Genomic DNA, 24,003 nt, shown 5'->3' with positions numbered 1-24,003 from the left:
AGATCATACAATAACTGACAGCAGAGACCCATCCTTTCTCCTTTACACAAAAAAGGAAAGAAAACAAAGCAAACAAAACATTTAATTATTCTTCCACAGCATCAACAGACACAGGCGGAGTAGAATGGATGTGCGGCAGTCAGCCTGACGGGGCCATTTTTGAGTGTCAAAAGAGACGAAACATAAACACTAACACCACAGAGTGAAAAAAGCCTTGATAGGAATGCAAAGATTAATTGAATATGCTAATTTGCTTTTTAGATATGAAAATCCATTAAAATCATACACATAATAATATCCAGCAGCAGCTGAGTGCAGTGACCTTCACTGCTCGAGATATCTGTTTTCAGCCTTAATTGATAAATACTTTAGTGAGAGCTACAATTGTGTGTCTGTTCATTAACACTAAAAAATCCTGTTTTTTTTATTTATTTCACAGTAACCTCCATTCTACTTGTAAAAGGCACCAAAAGCCTGGATTATCCTATAATACAGGATAATCTATGGCCGTTGTAGATATCTTTGCGTACCCACATTGCATGTTGGCAAAATTGTGCTTTTTACCTCACTATCCATAACAAGAACATCACCACAAACAAAAACATTGTGTCCTAGTTTGCATAATTAATCTTACTGGAGAAGAGAGAGGAGGTGTAAACTCCAGATGCCACTCTAAACAGAAAACAAGGCATCAGTATGCAAACAGCTGAAAAAAACGGGGTGTACCAGACAGAGTCATACGGCGGTCCCATTACATCCCATAAAAATACAAGTGCCCCCGTGCAAAGGTTTTGGCAAGATAGAAGTGTATTCATCTTTTCACTGCTTGCTAACAGCCTCATTGCTGCACGTCTGCCAGATTCTTTGAGCCAAATTCAAGTGGGCCTCGAAGCTGGTTGTTCTCAAGGCTGCCAGTCTAGTGGGAAGGAAACGACCAACTTCAGAGAAACAATCGAACCTGCTCCATCCATCCTTCAAACTGCACAGAGAGCTTGATTTGGAGAATGGCAAAGCCTCCTGTTTCTCAGGAGTAATATCGCCATACAGGATATTGGCTTTGTGTCCCTTCAGCTAAACAAAGAAGTAGGCATTGTTCCTTAAGCATTTGTCCGTCCGGTTTCTTATTAAATAGATGTTCAGATCTAAACACTAATATGAGCCTAGATTTAATATGGTGTGATTGTGTGTGTGTGTTTTTATGAGACTGCTGCTCCTATTGCATAGGGGTATTGAAGTATTCTCTTGTGTTGCACTGAGAAATATTTAATGTGTTGTCCAGAGTAACCAGATAAATGTGCAGTGGGATGGCCAGCTCTTGATCTCAACTACAGAGGTTTGAATCTCAGAAGACCTGGATGTAGTAGTCATGCAAAATAATTCGGTGATTATGCCTCTTGCCTGGCATTGTACTGTACTTTGAACTCCCCTACTATATTGACACCAGATAGTCTTAACTGTTAATAATGAAAGCCATGTGTATGTTTTACCAAGAAAAATGTTGTTTCCCTTTAAATAGATTAATTGCCCTTCTTAACAAATCCATAATGACTAAGTGAAAATGAGGCTTTACAAAGATCTGCAAATATATTTAAATGGAAAAAGTCCTCATTTGTGGAAGTATTTACCTCTTTTGGAGTGGGTTTCCTAGTTATAATCATGTGCGCTGCACTGTGTGTGCTTTAATTAGCCTTAATGTTTCTGGAACCTGTGCCAAATTTCATGGAATGTGCACATAAGAGCAGGTAGATAGAAGCCACTTTTGAGTAAAAGGCTTATTAAAGCCTACTTTGATTTTGTCAAATTACTTTTAGGGACTCTGGTCAATCATCTGAAGAGACAAAGATGTAATTCTCTGGACAGAACTCCAAGCTCTGTGTCTAGTCTACATCAGGCACTGTTCATCTGGCTAATACCATCCCTGCTGGGAAGCATAAGTGTGGAAGACAACTAGGAAGGATCACTGCAGTCAAAATAGAAACACCCTTGAAGAAAAGGCCAGACTTATCCACAGTGTGTAAAGTCTCAGCTTAGGGCAAGATGCCTTTCTTCTCAACAATGTAGCTGGAAGACAAGTCTCTGTCCTTGAGTAGCCCCATAAAAAGCCCAGAGTTAAACCCCACAGGACATCTGTGGAGAGGCCTGAAGAATCGCAGTTGACATACGGTTTATATCCAATCTGATGGAGCTTGAGAGGGTCTGCTGGGAAGAATTCGAGAAAGTTCCTCTGAGCTGTAATTGCTGCCAGGGTCTGAATGTTTGAAGTTTTACATTATTAACAGAATAATTATTTTTCGTGTGTAAATTTCAACATTTTTAATACGTCTTGAAAAATGTAAGGCGGCATATTTTCATTTGGCCATTGTAGTTATCAAGTCTACACTGGCAAAAATGATGAAAATATATATTGACATTTTTAAATGGAACACACTGACCACAGTTTAGCAGAAAGTGGAGTACTCAGAATACTTTATGAATCAAATGCATTGTTGTATGGGTTGGTAGTGTTGGTAGGTATGAAGGCTTGAAAAGATTCATTCTATTTCTGCAAAAAAAAAAATGCAGGTTTCCTAAATTGAGGAACACAAGAAACACATTTTAATTCCAATATTCATCTGTGCGGTTAGACTAGTCCTAAAAGCTTCTGGTTGGTTTATGTATTTATTTTAGTAGCTATGAAAACTAGCTTACATCCAGTGGGCCTGTATTGCTCGCTCACTTTGAGGAATAGCATTGTTAAATTACTCGAGTTAGATTAAAGGTATTTAACTTAAGAGGTCTGTCTCTTTATTTAGGATATTTGGATGGTTTCAGGTCATCCTTGGTTCAGTTTTACATTATTCTGTGGTCTAGAATACACTCGTAAATATACACTCATCACCCAATTCATTAAAACCAGGTCAGACTCCGGCTTGACATCAAAACTGCTTTACTTTTTGGTGCTTAAATTCAACTAGGTCCTGGAAACTATGCTTAGTGATTCTGGTCCATATAGATATGATAGCATCATACAGTTGTTGCGGATTTACATCCATGGTACAGATCTGTAGAAGCCATTTACCTACACTGAACTCATTGTCATGTTCAAGAAACCATGTTGATATTATTTGAGTTTAGTGACATGGTTTGTTATCAAGCAGGAAACAACCATCAGGAAATGGTTATACAGTGGTCATCAAGGGATAGACATGGTCCACCATTACACATATCAATCAGTTGATTGGTGGTGTGATGGTGTGGAGCCATGCTTTCATGTTGTTTCTAACAAAGTATGAACCTACCATCCGAATGTTGCAATAAAAAAAAAAGCTGTCAGGGGCTGGGTCTGTAACGCAGCATTTTGGGCTTGTTTTGTATTTTGTATTGTCTTATGTTAGAAGTTCTTGTGGTATTATTTAGTTACGGTTTAGTTGAGTTTTATTCTAGGTTTTGTCTCATCCATGTCTCTGTGATTTCTGAGTCTTTTCCTGTCCTCTGTATAGTCTGTCTTGTCCTCTGTGTTTTACTTTCTGTTATGCCAGTGCTTTAGTCTCTACATGTGTTCCATGTCTCCTCAGGTATTTCATGTCTCTATGTCAAGCTTGTGTTGTCATGTCTACGTTCAATGCCGTTTCCTGTTTTATTGTGAAAGGCCCTGTCCTGTGTGCAGTGGGTCTCGTTTTGCTTCCCCTTGTCTTGTTAGGTCTGATTTTTCCCAGCTGTATTCCCACCTGTTCCCCATCCTCTCATTAGCCTTCTGTGTATTTAAGTCCTTTATTCGGTGTTGGTTTGTCTGGTTGCATGTTTCTGTGAGTTTTGGCTCTCCTCAAGCGCCTGTTCACGTTCATTTTCTGTGTATGTCATGTTTTAGTTTTGGCCAGTTTAGGTTTCAAGTTAGTTTTTCTTCAGTTTGCCTTGCCTTATTTTTTTGTTTTGACATCAGCTCAAATAAACGGCTCACTTTCTGTTATACTTTGTTTTTCTCCCGTGTCTGCATTTTTGGTCCACACCTCAAACACACCAGCGATCCCCACCGTGACAAAAGCCTCAATTTCAGCTGACAGAAGTGGCACCCAATGTGGTCTTCTGCTGCTGTAGACTATCTGTTTCAAAGTCCAGGATGTTGTGCTTTGAGAGATCGTCTTCTGCATACCTTGGCTTGCTCATTTGAGCTGCTTTTGCTCTCTTATCAGCTTCCTATGTAGTCTCCATCAGTCTAGTCATGGATCAACAAGGCATTTTCACCCAGAGAAATGTGCGCCCACTGGATATTTTCCTGTTTTTCTGTAAACTCCAGATCCAGCTGTGTGGGGAAAACCCCAGGAAATTAGCATAAATTTGCTTGAAAATGTCAGCACTGGTCTCCAGTTCTAATAACACTGATGTTTACTGAAACTGACACCAACATGAGCAATTTCTGAAGAATACCATCGATATACTCTAAATAGGCTTCTACACTCTTCGGACAGCATTGTTTTTTGCCAATGTTGAGGACATACGTAACATCAAGACACTGACACTTTGACACAAGGCTTTGGCCCACAGACAAGCAGTGAAACTGCAATGATAAAAATGTTTGAACTCCCCTCCCGCAGACTCCCAGGATGGGTGTTTGCTGTGGATATTAGTGTGGCGGCAGGACAACATGAGATGGGTCCTTTGAATAGAGAGCACAGAGTGAAAGTTGGGATAGCTGCATGGTGCAATAGCTTTGAAAGCTGTGAAATAGACTAAAACACACAGATCTGAAGTTTAGGATTTTTTTTCCCCTTTAGGATAATGAAACATGAAAGGTCCCATCATGCCAAATTTGTTTTAGCTTCAAGAGGGCTGCCATTACTCGCTGTACTTTAGAAACTCGGCCAATCATTTTGGTGACGTGTATCAAGTCTTCTTGAGTCATAGCTTGTCTGCTACATTTGTTTACTTCTGTTGTATCAGTTTCTTTTGTGGTAATGATTATAACTGCAGTTGTCTATGTTGATTATTAGGACATTGACTTGATAGGATATGATTTAAGTGATATTAATTACGCATTCTTTGTTAACATTTGGCAGCAGAACCCTCAGGCACATTACTCACTGTAAAAGGCCTATTCTTGACCTCTCCACTATAAAAAATAGACATTTCTTTAGGCCCTCTCCACTTAGATTACTGGATGCTAATGCCAGTGAGGCTGACTGGTTTCCCCAGGCATTTGAAGTCTATTTTGGGACCAAGTATCCCAGTGGGTACATGGTGAGGTGTTTTTCAAGCCCACATGTCTGTTACACATTCATGAAACACCTTTTCAGTAAAAGCACAGAGTTGGCTTTCAAAGCCCTCCTGCTGTCTACTGGTAAATATCAGCTGCTAATTAGTGGCTGATATGTACCAGTTACTTAACTCGGATATATTTGGCAGCTTGTTTTACATTCACAAAGCTTACTTCATTACATTCAACATAATCTCTCACAAGTTTCTGGAGGTGATAATATTCAACCTGTAGATTTGCTTTATTGGACATGTCTATTTCCAAATTGAAAAAAAAAAAAGCCAAAGGAAGAAAATGCAAGAAATGCTGAAGGTGCTTCCACATTTTGCCACCAGACCAGGCTGTTATTTTTTTCTACCAGTCCTGTTAATGGCATGGAGTTTTTACACCTTTGGATATGGTGCAATATTGCCACCCTTGTACAAAACGAATGTTTCCTTTAGGCAATGCTTCAACTTTCTTAAGGGTCGCTGCTCCCTGACTGAAAAAAAAAACAATCCCCAAGTTTCTCTTTAATAGCACCATCCTTGCAGGGCCAGTTAAGAAGCACTATGACGCCAGCGTTCAGTACAGCTTTGATCTTGTACATTCTGGGCTTGTGGGGGTTCTGGAAAATGAAATTAAAAGGATTAAATTGAGACCACCTACATAACCAAGTGGCTGCATATCACATGGAAGTACCTCCTACAATCTCAAGTTATCCTCTTGTTTGACATACCGTGTTGGTTTTGCATGTTTGGCTGGATCAAACACAAGCACCTGTTGTATAAACATGTTCCTCTCATCTCTTTTTATTATAAGCCTCAAAGATCCAGTGACGAGTATCCAGTGTAGTCAGACTCTCATTTTTGAGAACTGTAGAGAAAGGTATGAATAGTTATGGTTTCTTTTTGTTACGATTTCTATTGCTTGTTTGTCCTTTGAACCTATTTAAGGGTACCAGCATGTGTTGTTTGCTACTGCTGCACTGCTACACAATGTGCCATCTGCTTCCTGTAAATGAGACCACCGATGCCTGTCACCAATTATTGTAAGATGTATTAACATTTTAAAACAGAGGTTTGAAGTTAAGATACAAATCAGTTTCACAACATTTGAAAAAAAAAAAGATTGAAACCCAAGCTAATTGAGTTCAAAATTAGGGTAAACCCAATTATTTCTTATGGAACTGAAGGACAAAATGAGAATTGGGATGAAAAAAAAAATACATTTATTTTAGAATGGAAACTGCTGTAGGAGGAAATTAGAGGTATTATAATAATAATTTAAAAGCATCGTATTCAGGATACGCTCTGGTCTAATCTGCTAAAAATGAAAGTTTACAAGCCATGTTTACTAAATTTTGTTGAGTCATCTGCAGCTGTTATGTCTTTCTGTTAATTTAAATATAAATACTGTTTGACAAAAAGGTGTGTATGTTATGTTTATACATATATTACATTTAGTGAAAGAGGAAAAAGCTTGTCTTTGTCCTACAGTGTGGTTAGGATGGATTTGAAAGCATGTATTTTAATTTCCTCGTATTGCCTGACATAACATACCACCTCTAAGCTTATTCACTGAAGTTAATAGTGGACACTGAAAGATTTAACAGTATGAACTACATTAATTAGCGGCTACTAGCAATTAACCACCATAAAACCTCCGCCTTCGGGCACAAGTAGTATTTATTTAAAACTATCTAATAGTCTGTGGCTAATACTGGACATCTTTATTAAAAAAATCCTGCAGTGACCCACTAATTTAATTTTCAGGGAAGCCTCAGTTGTATGCCTTCATTTGGCCCATTTCATTACATTTAAAAAAATACTGGTGGGATTACCCAAGCCATTTAAAAAACATTGGTTTTACTCTTACCCTGTATTTGTCAGCACAGATTACATATCTCCTGTTAGTGCAGATTTTTGTTTTATAATGACACTGTGAAATTTGTTTTTCAGTGAGCTGGAAGTGGAAGACAGGAAGGAACGTCTTTGACTGAAGATACTGTAAGTGTCAGGCCAATAGGCTTTTCATCAGATCTGTCATTTCATAAATGGACAGGGCCTTTAGTGTACGCCCTTTACCCCATGCTATACACTCCCAAATTCCAATTTTCCACCAATTGTGTAGTTTATAAAAATGCCTTAATTATATTTACCAAAAATGACATCTTGCCCTCTGTTATTCTCTGATGCACGCACACAGTATCAATCAAATCAGTAAATCCAACAGGGAGCCAGAATGCTTGATGGCCTCTGGTCTCGTTTGAGATGCAGACATTGTCCTGTTGCCTCCTTTAATGAGATCTGGAGGCGTGCAATCTAATATTCACCAGTGAGGCTCCAACATGGCCCCTGAGCCTGTAGCCCAGAAAGCTGTGTGTTAATTCAATGAAGTGAAGTCAGCTGTGATCAGAAGGACCCGCGTGGCCATCCAGTCAGGTGGATGAGCGCCACTGGCTTTTGTGTTTTCTGTTTATTCGTTATTTAGTAGGCCGGACTTTTACTTGAATGTTTGGATAAATATTTCAAGCAATTCAAAGGTACATAAAGCCTGTCTATGAATAGCAAACATGAACAGTGCAGAGAGAATTGCTTATTGCATTTAAAATAACAACATAGTCTCCCAACAGTTTGAAAATAGTCACGACTTGTAATCGACTGGTTTGTGCCTCCAGACACTAGATTTTCAAGTGCTATTTTTTGCGGAGTGAATAGTTTTGCTGCTCCCAAGTTCAAGTCCTAAACATCACACATTTGTATTGTTTTTCAATATGTCAATAACTAAAAAAATACTTTACTTGGTGACATTTAAAATGACCTAGTTATGATTAGAATATAGAAACTCATTTGTTAGGTTTAAACAGAAAATACTTTTTTAGGTTTAGGCAATAACACTTTTGTGTCTCTCTGCTCGGTCTGTACTGAATATCTGCTGCAGACCTGAAATGTGCTTTCTTATGAAATACACTACTTCAAAAGTTGTGGTGCCAAATTATCTCTATAAACACAAAGAAATAGTGGGGTTTTTTTGTAACTACTTCATGTTGCTATGACAGCAGGCCAAAAACTGAAGTTTATCTTCCCTTCAGGCAGTGAGATTAATTACACAAATGCCAACATACTATATGGATACCATATGGAAAAAAGTATTGGGTCACACCTTTTAATCTCTCAGTTTCAGTTTTTTCAGCCACCTTACCTCAGGTGTGTAAAATCGAGCAGATAGCCTTGCAGTGTGTCTTTACACATATCTGTGAAAGAATGGGTCACTTTAAAGAGTGCATCAGGTGACTGGGTGACATTTCTTCCAATCTAATGATATTTCCTCTGTTTTTATTTTGTTAGTTTTCCAAGTTGGCAAAATCATTGTACCGTATTTATGGGACAATTCATCAAGCGGTGCAGCTTCGTAGCTTAGCAAAGTCCTACTAAAACATTTTTTGACAGATTTTTTGAGCGCTGTGTACCACATAAAATCATCTCGAGGTCAGTGTAGCAATGGGAATTGCATTTACCTGTGTGTTCCGCCCGGAGTCTTGAGAGTGTAACACCGGAAGGTGAGAAGCAGAGACTCCGGGCGGAACACACAGGTAAATGCAATTCCCATTGCTACAGTCAGTAAACACAGCCAGAATTCATAGATAAGGTGCACCAGATTATAAGACGCACTGCCGATTTTTGAGAAAATTAAAGGATGTTAAGTGCGCCTTATAGTGCGGAAAATACGGTAGTTAGAGTTCATTTGTTTTTGTTTTTATTTTAGTAAACTTCAATGTTTTTTCTCATCCAGTTTTAGTTTGTAGTTTAATTTTCCTCAACTGTAATAAGCCTGGTGTAAAACTCAGTAGCTGTGAAATTCCAAACATCAGCACAAAAACTGTGTGCTGGGAGCTTCATGGCTTGGGCTTCTATGGCAGCTCCTGTAGGTTTGATGTGTAGGTAGCCCAGTACACACTGTGTATGCCTCCAATTAGGAAAAGGCATGTGGTAATCTGTTCTAGTTCAAATTGTGTGGCTTTCATGAAGTGGAGGCTGGTCTCCTACTGAGGCTGGAATAATCTGAATATAGTCAAGGATAGGGCTGTTCGATATAACAATATATATCAGATGACGATATAAAAACGTCTATCGTTTGTTTCGTGGTGTTGCAAAATAAACTGTTTACAGCAATATTTTTTCATCGTTTTGATGGTCACTGTAGTGGCTATATTAATTTTTTAAAGTTCTATGTTTCTCTTATATTTAATATAACCACACTACAGACGGACAAGCGCCTGTTTTTATGCGTTGTGGTTAGCAACAACGACGGTAACAATCACCATCGCATGTCCGCTTGTTTATGTACCACATAAACCTTTCACAATAAAGCTCAAGATCCTGTTGAGACTTTTCAAAATAAACTGAATCACGTGAAAGAGCAGATTATTTACAGATGAGAAGTAAAATAGAGCCGCCAGGTGCTAAAAAATAAACTTTAGACTCAAACCTTAGAACAGGCTTTTTCCCGCAGCACGCCGTGTAACAAATACTCACAAAGAAAACGGCGGCCGTTACAACTTATGTCTAAAAATGTATAGTTTCATGCATCGGTTAAAACACTCAACTCCAGGTACATGACGCACAGCTGGAAACACTTCACGCAAGTCAAGCTGCCCGAGATTCACAGAATTTACAGAAAATGTTACAGTTTTGTGATTTATATCGTTATCGGGACGATAGAATTCTTATATCGGGATATGAGATTTTGGTCATATCGCACAGCCCTAATCAAGGACATTCATAATTTGAGTGGTGAGGGTTTATTACTTTTTCTGCTATCTTCTCATACCTGTTAGTTGAGGACAGTAAACCTTGAGAGAGTACTACTGTATATTAATAGATAGTCCTGACTACTGTCTCTGATTTTGGCTTTTTGGTTTGAAGTCGGTCATCATTCCTGCTTTGTTGCTAGTAGCCACTCAAGATGTTACATTACCTCCACTATGAAAGCATCAGTTCTAACTGTAGCAAATTAAAAGGAGTGCTGTGCTCAGTATTGAGCTCAAAAGAAGTGTAAAACAGTTTATTTGGACTTGCTAAACATTAGTTAATACAGAATAATTCAGAATAATTCTCTTGAGTTTCTCTATACATAAGTGTACATTTGCAGATAGCACTAATTAGCACTGTGATTTGAAGCAGTGTAGCACCCACTCCTATCTGATGATGATGATAGTTCCTGCGTCTGTCCCAGCTGTCAACCATGATTGATGGACTGTGCACTTCCCACCTCCAGTTGCCGGTGTTCACTGCTGTTTACCTGATCTCATATCCAGAGATGTTTAAGCCGCCTCACATTAGCAAGCATATTAATCATCCTTCATGCCATATGATTGGGTTAAATCCTAGTCTACCCAGGCTCTACGTTTTGCCGGAGGGTAACAGAAGGATGAGCGCACTTATTCCCCTTTTAAACTCATTTATTGTTCGTCAGCCACTGAAAAAAAAGAGTACGGCTAACACATAGGTTCAGTGTGCTTCAAAATAAAAACAACATAACCAGAAATGTGTTCGACAAATTACCCATATGACGAAAGACGAGCCTTAATGGCTTCCAAAGATAAAGCGTAGTGTTTCAGAGGTGATTCATTGTTTCTTCACTTAAAGTGAACATCTTTGGGATTGTTAAAAAAAGTAATTTGGTGGTGTTTTCAGAGCAGTTTTTGCTGGTGTAGTATTTTGCAGATATTTTATAGTGTTTGACCGAGAAGGCTGTATAACCTCCTGGCATTTTCAGTGTGCAGAAAGCAGAGAACAGTGTGCTGAGCCATTTTAAATTTCACATTACTTTAACAACTAATAAGTGGCTGATGTGTTCACCTCCCCTCATCTAACTGCTAAAAGTGCGATGTTTTGGAAAATAGCAGAAGCACTTTGTAGATGCACGGTAATCATGTAAGCCAAAGACGAGTCACATTTATGTAATTTGCAGTTGTTTTTATTTACAGTTTGCGGATGCACTTACAGTACTGTGCAAAAGTCTTGAGTCACCACTCAACTCTTTATATTTTACTAGGAAAATATAAAATGGGTGCAATGATTTACTGATTTACATACACGTAAATACAATAGAATTCTAACAAGCTTAAAAGTTTATATGTGACAAAACACAACCTGAACTTTCTCAGTTAAGTCTTGATGCATGCTCAATCATCCATTTAGGGAAATCTCAAAAAGCTGATTCTGTTGATCTGGATGGAGCGCGGAGTAAAGGAGGCCATTTACGTGAAAAGGGAACGACCATCTCTGAATCGAGGAGGGGGCCTAAGGGTACATCTTTCAGGATCTTACAATGCTGTGATTGCAGCCATTCCCCAACTATGAATGGTGCCATTGATCAGTGGACTTTGGTCAATGGTCATGACAATTTGAATGTTGATGATCAAAAAACTGACCTCGCCGCCCATCGTTATCCAGTGGTGTTAGTTTCAGTCATGAAACTGTACCGTTTATAAAGTCGGGGAAACCTGCAGTCAGCTGAGACTGAAGAAGTCACTTGGATTAGTGACGAAATGTTTCTCCACTGAAAACGCTATGTCCAGTTAAGTTCTGCATATTTTACTGGGGTTTGAGTTGGTTTGTTTTCAGGATCAATAGACAATCTATTTTGACTGGCTGTTGTCTAACTTTTTGAACTATTTGTTCAAAAAGTCAGATAAGTCTGTAAATTAATTGCTTGGAATGTCCCTACTAAGGACATATTTATATTGTAGTAAACTAAATGCAACTTAAAGCTCGAGTAGTCAGCATGTTTATGATATTGCTGGACAAAACATTCATCTTCCTTTCAGCAATTTATTTCAAGCAATCTCTGAACTAGCGTTGGCAAGTGTATTAAAATCAGTACACCAAAGAAACAAGAGGTATCCCAAGTCAGCTGATCATTCTTCTCTTTGATTTAGTTGATGTTGAATATTTACCTCAAGGAGGTAAACTACTGACATTTGCAAATTACAACTACAAAAATTATGCAATTGAAAAGGTGACAATCGACATAGACTAGTTCAGTTGTCCAGTCTCAGTGAAAATGAATTCAATTCTTCTTCTTCTGTGCACTTTAGAAAGTCTAACCTGTGATAATAGACTGACCAATCCAATCACAGGTCTCTGACTGCATCAGTTAAGGTGTATGAAGTAGCATGAAGAGGGGGACAAAAGTCTTTACAATTAGTTAAGCAGAGGATTTTGATTTTGGAGAGTGGTGATTGAGTACTGTGTGAAATCTGAAGTCGGCAACTATGGCTACGTTCACACTGCAGGTCTTAATGCTCAATTCAGATTTTTTGATCAAATCCAATTTTTCTTGTCTGCTTGTTCACACTACAAATAAAGTGTGACAGCAAACGCGCTCTAGCGTGAACCCTCAAAGCGGCCCGCATGCACAAAAGAAGACGTCACACACAACGCGCTCTGTTTAGACTCAGACCAAACAGTATTGTTTGACTGATGGCTGTTAATATAAAGACTTGTTTCGGAGTTTACGTTCCCCAATTTTGCTTTAAGTTATAAAGTTATTTTGTTATTTACATATGGCCTAATAATTATCCTTATTGCTGTTTTAGAGAGGAGCGCTGCTTCAAAGGATAGTTGCAGATTTCTGTCAGAATCTGCAGATTATACAGTACGAATAAAATGTTCACGTTTCTTCAACGTTGTCTTCCCAACAGTTTCACTGACATCTACACTGGATGGCCAGGAAGCGTTCACGATGTCTTCTCCGGCGCTGATAATTGGCGTCTGTCTTGTGTCAGTGACGTAAAAAACGGATTTAATGCGACATGACCGTTCAAACAGCAGTCGCTTTCTAAAACATCAGATATGTATTGGATTCAGTACCACATACGAAAGTGACCCAGATTGGATTTGAAAATATCGGATTTGTGCCGTTCACACTGTCATACCATCATTGGATTTGGGTCGCATAGGGTCAAAAAAGTCGGATTTGATGCGCTTTCGCCGGCAGTGTGAACGTAGCCTTAAATATTTAAAAAAATATGTGAAGTGCGTTCATATGCCAAGACTTTTGTAGATAATGGCCTACTGCAGATTTAATCAAATCCACTGGAGACACATCTACCACATTTTCAAATTGGTAAGAAAGCGCTGTTAGTTTTTTTTTTTGGGGGGGGGGGGGGGGATGTTATGACATTTCCTTGACCCCAGTTGTTATTTTTTGTTTTTAACTAGTAAGTATAGTGAGCACAGTAAATATAGTACTTCATAAATATCAGCAAATATCAGTTGTGAGCTAGTTAACATGCTGAAGAGAGCATTTAGCTCAAAGCAGCACTTAGAACTGCTAGCATGGTTGCAGACACTATTACTCCTGTTACTGAGATTAAAATGGAATCTTAATAACACAACAGGCTGACATAATTGCTTTTTGCATATCCCACCATATTAAAGTGATGTGCATGGTACTGGCTTGATTATAAAGATGGTGATAAAGATAATGGTAATCTCTTGGGAAATCTCATTTAGGTTTAACCTTATTTGTTAAAAAAAGATCCAAAGATAAGCTGGCAGATAGGTTGCTCATTAAAAATGTGAAGCATCATTGAAAACTAATCCTCTTTTGGTAGCGACATGATTTTTTAAAACTTACACTATAGGTCAAACCAAGTACAAACAAATGAGGAACAATTGGGATGATATTGAACTTAAAGGGAAAAAGAGTTGAAGCTTGTCTCAATAACAATTTATAACTATTGCTAGCTTTGTAAGTGTGTGATATTTCCCAGACTAAACCTCTATCAGTCACATTCTCATTCACTTTTTAAACTTGTCATTGCCGGCACAAAATTCAATCCTTCTTCTCCACTGTCAAGCTTAGTATTCAGCAGTGTTTTCTTTTCAGAGGGGCAGACAGCAAGTCCTTGTTCTCCATTTTAATCTTGCTGCTATTTCATTTCCTGCCTTGCTCATTGAATCAAATTTGAGTCGGCATCGTTATCAAATAGCTGAGTGTCAGGTAACATCCAGAACTGGGAATATTCAACACAACAAAGCCGTAGTTTTGTAACTGATGCTATGTGTAATAACTGTTGTTAAAAGAGGTGCATTAAAGAGCACAACACCCACTAACAACATTTAACATTGCCATAAATTGCAGCACAATCTTTTCGATACAGGAAAAAGAAAAGAACCAGGCTGTATGTTATTAATGTGATCGTCTCAGGCACACAGCTCTACCTCTGAGTGCACAGCCCCACCCACCTGTTGTTTAGACCTTCTGTTTTCTAGTGTCAGCCAATCAGAAGACAGTTGATATTGCTCAGTCACACTAAAGTGAAAATAGATGGGCAACCTTCTTTTTGTTTTTGTGATTGCATGAAATTTTTTTCTCATTTCACAATCAGCTGGTTGCTCAGAGGATGAGCCTTCATCACCGTCAACCTCCGGACCTTTTACAGCAAGGTGAATGTGTAGCATTTGCCTTGCTGCAGGTTGCTTCCTCCCTCGTGGGAGGCCAACTGCCTACTCTATAAAGTCCAAGAATAGAAATATGGAGCTGAAAATTAGTATAGCATGTCCCCTTTCATATATTTAAACTATATTTTCACATGGCCCATAAAGATTACATATATTCTTTAAAGAAATGTGCTTTTTGTGTTCTTCAGTGGCTTGAGGGTGCCACATAGTGTTTTTAGTAACCATCAGATAGGATGGCTTGTCAATGCAGCTCTATGATCCTTATTTGGGGAGAGAGGGGGGGGACAAATCCCCCTTGGATAAGCTTAAGAGAAGACAGCACATGTGGAAAGATGGCCTGGCATGTTCAAAATGGCCACAGGGAAGCCATTTCCCACAATGCTCCCATTCCCCTGGCTCCTTGATGTCGATCTCTCCTTTGTGAGCCAAAGCGTTTGAGACACATTGCGGTCACCATGGGCTGGAGGAGATATGACAAATACAAAAGACCGACCCTGCTTCCTCTTCTCCCCCTTGAGAGAGGAACGTGTGGCTCATTGATAGTGTGTGAGCTGAGCTGTTGAAGGCACTTCTGGTTTCTTTGGATGGCTGTCAAATTCATTAGTTAAGTTTCAGAAAATTTGCATACATGTTTAGCAGTAAGAAGCCCAGCTGCACTCTAATAAAACTGGATGAATTTCAGTTGCTCACAGGCCTTGCAGTGCAGCAAGTCTTTGCTTTGATAATGGGAACCACTAAAATAGGAAAAATGTGATAATAAGACAGTTAACTGCTGTGCTGACTTAACTGAACAGGAGGGTAAAATACTTTTCGTAATTGAATTAAATTATGTCATTTAAAATCGAATATATTTAACGGGGAACATTTGATTGGATTAATTTGGTTAATTTTTAAGCCAAATTGATTGAAGTACTTAGATAAAGTACAGATAATGTATAAATAATCCACTACTGAAACTGACATCTAGCTTTGGTGACGCTAACATAGTGGGCATATCACCGGTTGGACGACAGATTGAGTCTACCACCCCCGGTTTGCACAGGTGTGTTGGAAAACTTCAACTTCTAAATTTTCTCCTCAAGTCTGTACAGGAATAGAAATGCAACAGTGTGAAAGGGCACCGCCAACTCCCAGTGTGTGCGAAATTGAAGGAAGGTTTTCTTACGCCTTGAGTTTGTCTCATGAAAGATAGCTTCGTGGTGTCAGATAACTCGCAGGGACCAAATATAGGAAGGCTAACACACACAGTGACACACCACTGCCATCACATTCACATTGTTTTTGATTTGAACTTGTGTTCAAGAAATCTGTGTCTGTGCTCCAGATCACAACAGGTACACTGATGACATAAACATACCTCTTTATCTTCACCAAAGTCTGTCCGCCTGTCCGTCCAGCCATTTTCTACGGTTCGGGTCGCTAGGGCGGCAGTCTGACCAGAGAATCCCAGCATTCCCTTGGCCCAGCCATCTCTTCCAACTCATCTGGGGGGACAAGGGAGGTTCCCAAGGCAGGCAAGAGATATACAGTACTTTCTCCAGGTTGTCCTGGGTCTGTCCTGGGGGTTCCTCCTATCAGGAGATATCTGGAATATCTCACCCAGAAGGTGTTCAGGAGGCATCCTAGTCAGAGGCCTGAACTACCTCAACGGTTAATTTTGATGAATAGGAGCAGCGGTTCTTTTTTTTTTTTTTTTTTTTTTTTTCTTTTTTTTTTCTAAATGACATCAGAAACAGCAGTATGCGACATTACGTGATGGCAGAGCTTCAGTTCATCCTTTGTCATTTTTTTTTTTTTTTTTTTTTTTTTTTTTTTTTTTTAATAAATAGGACAGGGGGAATGAATGAGAGAGAGAGGGGGAGAGAAAGAAAGAAAACCCAAGGGGAGAAGAGACGGTGAGAAGGGGGGGGAAGAGAGACAAAAAAAAAAAAAAAAAAAAACTCCTGGGTCACCTGTATGGAGAAAAAACAAACAAACAAACAAACAAACAAACAAACAAACAGAGGAGACAGCAAACAACAAAGAGCAACATAATAATAGAGAAAACAAAGCACCATCACAATAAACTAGCTAGTCATAGATATCAGTATTTACTAAGTAATAAACGATATTGTGCAGCACGCAAGATAGACAGCGCACAGTGTGCTTTGAGGCAGCAGCCAAGAAAGCTTTAGTCCGCGTCTGTGAATACCCATGTGTGCATACCTGTGTGGATCAGCATGCTTGCATTCCAAAGGTTTCTCCATGTAATGATCTGCTAGGGAGTGTGGGGGGGCCACAGCCCCGTCCTCCAGGGTGTGAAGCGGGTATGGAGGAGATCAAAACTCCAGACATCCAGAGGCCCCCAGAACACAAGAGACCATGGAAGACCAACAGAGGGGCAGCCGCGCCACTGTTCCAGTAAGAGCTGAGGAGAGTCCCAGATGAGGGCTCACTCAGCAGCCGCGGAGCAGAAGCCAGGGGGGGTTGCAGTGACGCGCCCGTGAGCTCCGCCGGCCCCCAGCTGCGCCTGAGTGACCGAGCCCTAGGCCGAGAGGCCGGGGGCACCCCACCTCCAAAGGGGCCCGAGCGAGCCCCAGGCCCCAGGCCCCGACAAGCGGCCGCCAAGGAGTGAGCCGGTGTGTACCCGGATGCCCACCCCCAGACACAAAGAACCACCAACACACCGACACCTGAGGGAGTCCGCCACCGGCAGGGGAAGTGGTGGTGGGTGGAGATAGGCCTCCAAACCTTGGAGGGCCTGAGGTGTCCCCAGAGAGGTGGCGTCTGATACCCAACCTGACATATAGACACAGACATACAGGCACACACAGACACAAACATCCATTCCCACCCTCATGCTCTCATATGCACTCACTCCACACTCAACCAACGTGGAGACAGACATAAAGAGACGCTGTACACACAATCACACTCCCCAAGCGTACTCTACAAACCGGGTCTAGGTACCCTTGCCCCTGGAGGGGGGAATTGCACCCAGACCCAGGTGGTGTTACCCTTTTCCCTGCGGTGGGGAGAGGCAGACCACCCCGACTCCGCAGCAGCAGGGAGGCCCCACACCCCAGACCGCAGTCGGACGGCCAACTCCTCCTACTAGCCCCCCCGCTCCAGCAGGCCGCAGAGAATGGGGGTGGGAGAAGACTCCAAACCTCCCTCCACCCGCTCATTGTAGTGTTGATGCATATGTGTTCTAAGGTGCAATTAAAACCCAGGAGGGCATGGAGCTACCTGCCAAGGAGCAGCAGGTAAGCGCATGGTCCCTCCTGCTAGCCCTCAATGACTAAGTGTATTTAAAATTGAGAGGTGGGCAACGACGTCATCTAGCTTTGGTGACGCTAACATAGTGGGCATATCACCGGTTGGACGACAGATTGAGTCTACCACCCCCGGTTTGCACAGGTGTGTTGGAAAACTTCAACTTCTAAATTTTCTCCTCAAGTCTGTACAGGAATAGAAATGCAACAGTGTGAAAGGGCACCGCCAACTCCCAGTGTGTGCGAAATTGAAGGAAGGTTTTCTTACGCCTTGAGTTTGTCTCATGAAAGATAGCTTCGTGGTGTCAGATAACTCGCAGGGACCAAATATAGGAAGGCTAACACACACAGTGACACACCACTGCCATCACATTCACATTGTTTTTGATTTGAACTTGTGTTCAAGAAATCTGTGTCTGTGCTCCAGATCACAACAGGTACACTGATGACATAAACATACCTCTTTATCTTCACCAAAGTCTGTCCGCCTGTCCGTCCAGCCATTTTCTACGGTTCGGGTCGCTAGGGCGGCAGTCTGACCAGAGAATCCCAGCATTCCCTTGGCCCAGCCATCTCTTCCAACTCATCTGGGGGGACAAGGGAGGTTCCCAAGGCAGGCAAGAGATATACAGTACTTTCTCCAGGTTGTCCTGGGTCTGTCCTGGGGGTTCCTCCTATCAGGAGATATCTGGAATATCTCACCCAGAAGGTGTTCAGGAGGCATCCTAGTCAGAGGCCTGAACTACCTCAACGGTTAATTTTGATGAATAGGAGCAGCGGTTCTACTAAGACTCCTTGAATGATCAAGCTCCTCACCCTATCTCTAAGGGAGGCCAGCTAAACTATAAACAAAACTCATTTCCACCACTTGATGTCTGTGACCTCGTTTTTTTGGTTACAAACCGACCTGTCTGTCAGTCTTCTCTCTCCCCTCACTTGTGAACAAGACTCTGAGATAATTAAAATTCTCCACCTCGAAAAGTAACTTGTCCCTGACTCATAGTAGGCACTCCAACCTTTTCCGGACGAGAATCATTGTCTCGGACTTGGAGGAGACTTTTTTCTTTAGGTCACGAGCAGTTGTCTAAGCATTTCACTGAATATCATACTGTGTATGACTGTGTATGTGACAAATAAAATTTGAATTTGAATTTGAGGTGCTGATTCTTATGCTACATGCTCGGCTGAGAAGCGCTGGGAAAGCTGGATGTCACCGCCTGATGAAGCCAACAGAATAACATCATCTGCAACAAGCAAAGATGAAAAAGTGCTTGGGCCCACTTCTGTGCTTCCATGCCCAGATTTTTAAGTAAAGTTCAAAGTTGCTTTGAAGACAGTAACTGAGTGGAGGAAGTCGCAGACCTGGTCCTCATCTTTGAAGTGACCATTTCAAAGTCATGCCATCGACTCCAAACACTGTTTTGCCAAGAGTGACTGTAGCACAAAAGCTACAGCTAAAGAATGTTTAGTGATGATGAGGATGAAAGATGAATGAAAAGCAACAAGTTAAGCTAGAAGTTGTGCGGCAGAACAAAATGAAAAATGGGCAGAAATCTTTAATCACTGCCCCACACACACCCAAATACCCAAAAAACAGTGCTTGTTTTCAGCTTTTTCTCTGTGGTGTCTTTTTCTTTAACTGGCTCTTTGAATCCAAACACTGTGGGACGACAAGCTAACAAGCGGCTCGTAAGTTGTTTACAAGCCCTAAATGGCTCATATGGAACAAAATGCAAAAGTTTGACAGAGTAAACCCTCCTGCTATGACAAACTGTTGATAGTTTCTAAAGTAAATGTTCTGCACTTGCAAAAACACCAAACCTAGCTATGAATACGATTTTATTACTTGATGATTGAAACTGTGAAGAAACAAAGAGAGAAGGAATGAGACAGAAGGAGCCATTGTCCCGGCCCAGTCCACTGATTGCTGGCAGGAAGAGGGAAATTGACTCCAGCACTAAAAGTGGCAGAAACCACGGCGAGCATCATATTAACAAGATCAAAGCTGCTGCATTCGAATTTGTTCCTCAGATATGTGAAATATCTAGGGCAGGTAAGCTTCTCAAACTGCTCTGAGATCAGCTTCTGGTGACTCATCACGATGCCTGAGCCCGAGGCACTTCCAAACTGAGTGGATGTCAATATTAAGCAACATTTGTTTTTGTGTTAACACCACAGGGACGCCGAAACATCTGAAACTGGGGGAAACTTAAAACAGATTGAGTGGGCCGGTGTAGGTGTGAGGTACGGTCTGTGGGTTTAATCCATCACTCCACTCCTTGGGGAGTGTGGGTAGAGCTGCTTTTCAGCTCAGGGATTAAGCTACTGCTTGGTAGATATTCAAAGAGTAGCAAAATGCGGTTCCTGCTGCACATTTGTAACAAACGAGCACAAATGAAGCCATTAAACATGGTGTGGTTTCCAATTTGTTTTTCAATGAGGTGCAACTCCATGAAAGGCTGGAGTCTTTCCCAACCCATATGAAATCAGACAGAATACACGGGAGATACAGCATAATGCAAATAGATTTCCTCACAGTTCATTCTCACTGAGTTTTCTTATATGTACTAAAATGCATCAGACTTTCAGTAAAGTTCATTCAGATTCTCCCACTCACAACTGTTTCCCTGAGAAACAAACACTTATAGTACGTTTTCCCACCTGCTACTCTGTGCTGCAATCGCATCAGTGTAATATAAGTTGGAAGAGTGAACCTAATCCAACATATGAGGAAATGTGCCAGTTTCAGGTTTAAAATGGTAACAAAACCCAAGATAAATGCATATTGTTTTTCTTTTTTGTTTGTTGTGGTGTTCCTGATCTAATTGTCATTTTTATGCATCTTTTCATTTGCTTACTTGGTGTTTGTTTTTTACTTTTAAGTTTGCTCTCTGTTCTTTCACTCTGCTCAGTTTAAGCCAAAGGAGTGCATCTGGACTTTAAGCAAAGCAGACATTTGGCCTTCTCAGTTGGTCTGCCTGCAGGCTTCTTTGAATTGAACATCCAGTGGATTGATAGCCTGACTCAGGAGCAATTTAGTAGCCTCTCAGTGCCACTGTGGCCCATGCCCATCCCTGTGCCTCACCTCCAATAATGACATACGCAGAGGCTAACGTAATTGTGTTTACTTTAGCAAACTTAATCTGGCAGGGAAATATTTAAACAGACCACAGGGGTGAACTCAATCACACTGATGATGCCTGTTCAGCTCGTGACTTTGCTTATTAGAGCCTGTGGCCACAAACTCTCAGATGGATTAGTAAGACTAGTGACAATCAATGTTTGCAGCATGTTTGCCTTAGACATGGATTTGTAATTTTGGCTGACACTTTTTCATATTCTCCATGTTCTCTGCAAACCACATGGTCTGACTTAAGTTCCTTCACTTTCTTACAGTATCATAAGGAGTATCAGATAGGGTGCAAATTAATTTGGTAGTTTGGTCCTGCTGGATGGCATTTTTTTTTTTAAATTAATTTCACCCTAAAGTACAGATTCTCTTTGATGATGCTATTCAAACATTAATTACTGGCAATAAATTCAAAATAAAGAATAAAAATCCTATAAAAACACATATTTTTCCATGCAGAATATTTTCTGATCATCAGCCATGTATGTATTACCCAATCCCTTATTTCATTTGGTTAGACGAGAGGTGGCACTAAAACCTTAGCACTCAGCTAAATCTTAAGACTCTTTCTGGCCACACAAACACTCCAAACCACATGAAAAGGCTTTCAGCTGACACTTGAGTCTAAATAGGTTTGAGCTTGAATGTATGCTCACCAGTTTTACTAGGTGCACTTTGCTAGTACTGGGTTGGTACCCTTTACCTTCGGAACTGCTGAAACCTTTTATCCAAATTCAACGAGGTGCTGGAAATTGGTGGTGCAGATTCATCGGCTGCACATCTATGATCAGAATCTCCCTTTCAGCTTTCATCTAGAGTTGCTCTGTTTACTTGTGGTGACTGTGGAGTGTGTTGGAGTACAAAATCCCAGTAGATCAGCAGTTTCTAAAATAGTCAGACCAACCCATCTGGCATCAACAACCATGCCGCATTAGAAGTCACACAAATCACCTAAACAACTGTACCAAAGTAACTCTCCACAATCCAAGCAACCTTTTATTCAGGTTGATGAGGCCTGTTCTTACTGCTGGAGTAGGAGAACCTGAAAAAACCCCCAGCACATTAGAACTATTAGAACACAATTAAACTTTACTTATTTTTCCTTTTCACATTCGATGAGGTGGCCTCAGATGTGGTTGCATTTCTCTGCTGAGCCTCGCAAAGGAAGAGGGATTTCTCCGCCTAGCCCACGGCAGCATGAGCCAAAACAACCAGATGCTTGTTTAATGCTGCGCTGGCTCACAGTCGACTATAAATTGAACATTGGAGTATAATTCTGGGTGTCTGTTTGTTGTGTTCAAACAGCGGTGAACCTTCTGCCTGCATGACTTCATTAACACTTCCACAGAGAGGATTGTTAATTCCTCCCTCCCATGTTTCAGGGAGGGGAACAAGCGGTACCTTAGGCGATTGTTCTTCCCATCGAAGACGAAACGGACACCTTTTTTTTCTCCATTAAAGTTGTGTTGCTCTGTCCTCGGCTGCGAGTCTGTTGGTAGTACGTTTCAAATTCTGTTTAATGTGTAACTTAATCATTAACGCTGCGTCAAAGTAGGTTTGCAGTCACGTTGCTAGGTAACAAAACGCCTCCTAACACTGCAGTTATTTCTGAAAACTACGTCAGGTTTTTCACACCTCCAAGAATAAGCGCTTTGCCTCACAAGCTGCTTTGTTAGACAAATAAGCTGAGGAATTTTGTAACTCTAAACCCAAAAATACATTATGTTATTATTTGAAAAACTGAAGAAGTTTTATTAAATCTCAAATATCACGTAGATTATGTTTGCAAACCACAGAAATGTCAGAAAAGAATGAAAGTGCACCCAGAAATTGCATTTCAGTAAATGCAGTAGTTCAAAAAAATTGTGACAGATGCACCGTAATTGTTGTACAGACAGGTTCAAAATGATGTAAACCTTACACATGATGTGAACATCTTAGGAAGAAGCAAAACAAATTCCAGAGAGCTTTTAAGTCCACAGCATAAAAGCGCCACAGCATCCATGTGTCCCATTGGAGTAATTGTCACAGCAGGGGTCAGCTCGATGCTGTATTCTTTCCCTTTCAGGCTGGTGCGCTCTCTGGATCACCAAACTTTTTTTTTTCGTCGTTCCTGTTTTCAAATGGCCTCAAAAATAAGGAAAAATACAGCATTTATAATTTTTTCAGCTTTTTGTGCACACCTAGGCCACTTGCATTTACAGATGAAAAAGCAGCAGGCGTGTTTCAGGGCATCTGTTCTTAGTAAATAGCCGTGAGCTGGCAGTACCAAATGAAAGGGCAGTTGGGTTCTTAACGGCAAGGGAGTAGTGCTGAAGTCAATGGTTGCATCTGCCCTTGGAATCAAGCTTTTTAAAGACCTGGACAAGCTTTGATCATGTACTAGAAAGCCCATGCTGGAGAGATGCATTTAAAGAAACTATGGTGGCAAGCTTTTTATGATGCCATGCATTAGGCATCATTTTGTGGCCAGGAATGAATACATGAATGTAATCCGAATCCACCAGAAAGGCACCATTATAACCTCTTAAGGATATACTTTGACTATCGGTCTGTTCTCATTTGCAGTGATTCAAAGACGGCCTTATGTACAAGGTACCCTCTCTGGGTTATGGCAGTGTGCTTCACATGTCACATTTAAATGCACCCAAACCATGATCTCCCACTAAACCTCCCCAAGGACTGAAGAATAGAAATAAAGTGCAGTGGTGAGTTTAGTCTTTTATGTCCTATGAATGAGCTAATTCATTGGAAAATGAGCTTTTTTTTGATATTTAAGAAACAAAACACATGGGATCTTTAGTTCTTCTACTAAAATAGCTCCAGTCATTTAACTGAGATTTTTCTTCCAAGGACCATCTCCCAAGATCATTCTCACTTATAAAGAAGGTCATCCAGCTGTTTGTATAATTTGATATGATTACAAGCGGAGCA

General features: G+C 40.6%; 1 protein-coding gene across 4 annotated transcripts in view; it reads left to right on the top strand.

Moving 5' to 3' along the window:
* Positions 1-24,003, top strand: part of syt1a (synaptotagmin Ia) — a 222,212-nt gene that overhangs the window by 44,994 nt on the left and 153,215 nt on the right. For 3 of the 4 annotated variants that reach the window (XM_086270272.1, XM_086270278.1, XM_086270273.1), the window contains exon 2: positions 7,171-7,218. The exons of the other annotated variant lie outside the window; for it this stretch is intronic. The gene's annotated coding sequence lies outside the window, so the exon portion shown is untranslated. The remainder of the gene's footprint in view (positions 1-7,170; positions 7,219-24,003) is intronic. 4 annotated transcript variants of the gene reach the window in all.

The sequence above is a fragment of the Aulonocara sp. 'chitande type north' Nkhata Bay genome, linkage group LG17 (assembly GCF_057382095.1).
Source record: "Aulonocara sp. 'chitande type north' Nkhata Bay isolate Kocher_YH1m ecotype deep benthic linkage group LG17, A_spYH_male_GT1.1, whole genome shotgun sequence".
Lineage (NCBI taxonomy): Eukaryota > Metazoa > Chordata > Actinopteri > Cichliformes > Cichlidae > Aulonocara > Aulonocara sp. 'chitande type north' Nkhata Bay.
This window is presented reverse-complemented; position numbering and strand designations above follow the sequence as displayed.